The sequence below is a fragment of the Bison bison genome, unplaced genomic scaffold (assembly GCF_000754665.1).
Source record: "Bison bison bison isolate TAMUID 2011002044 unplaced genomic scaffold, Bison_UMD1.0 scf7180017864529, whole genome shotgun sequence".
In the NCBI taxonomy this organism is placed as follows: Eukaryota; Metazoa; Chordata; class Mammalia; order Artiodactyla; family Bovidae; genus Bison; species Bison bison.
In genome coordinates, this window is record NW_011495079.1 from 462,570 (window position 1) to 463,456 (window position 887).

Consider the following 887-nt stretch of genomic DNA (forward strand, 5'->3'; position numbering starts at 1 on the left):
GTGTCTGACTCTTTGCGACCCCATGAATTGCAGCACGCCAGGCCTCCCTGTCCATCATCAACTCCCGGAGTTCACCCAACTCATATCCACTGAGTCAGTGATGCCATCCAGCCATCTCATCCTGTCGTCCCCTTCTCCTCCTGCCCCCAATCCCTCCCAGCATCAGAGTCTTTTCCAATGAGTCAACTCTTTGCATGTGGTGGCCAAGGTATTGGAGTTTCAGCTTCAGCATCAGTCCTTCCAATGAACACCCAGGAATGATCTCCTTTAGAATGGACTGTTTGGAACTCCTTGCAGTCCAAGGGACTCTCAAGAGTCTTCTCCAACACTACAGTTCAAAAGCATCAATTCTTCAGCACTCAGCTTTCTTCACAGTCCAACTTTCACATCCATACATGACCACTGGAAAAACCATAGCTTTGATGCAGCTATAAAAAGAAATGAGTTATCAACCCATGAAAAAACATAAAGGACCTTCAATGCACATTGCTAAGTGAAATAAGCCAGTCTGTAAAGGTTATATACTGTATGATTCCAGTTATATGACATTCTAGAAAAAGGCAAAGCTCTTGAGATGATAAACAGATTTGTGGTTGTGCTAAGAGAGAATGGATTACAGTTGAGGAAAGACAGAGGCTGAGTACCAAAGGGGTGTATAGGAGAATTTTTATGGTGATAGAACTGTTCTGTATGCTACTTGGGTGGTAGACATATGACTATATGCATTTGTAAAAATCCATATGAATACATATCACAAGGAATAACCTTTAATGATGTATACAAGCAAAAGAACAAAGCAAAATATCAACCAGGTTAGTGGGAGATGCCAGGACGGAATGTAGACTGTGACAAATGAATGTATCTACATTATAAATGTGTGTAAAAAC

General features: G+C 41.6%; 1 protein-coding gene across 1 annotated transcript in view; it reads right to left on the minus strand.

Moving 5' to 3' along the window:
* The window catches only part of CD99L2 (CD99 molecule-like 2), a gene marked incomplete at its 5' end in the record, with an annotated part of 22,793 nt that overhangs the window by 16,256 nt on the left and 5,650 nt on the right, over nucleotides 1–887 (minus strand). The window lies entirely within an intron of this gene.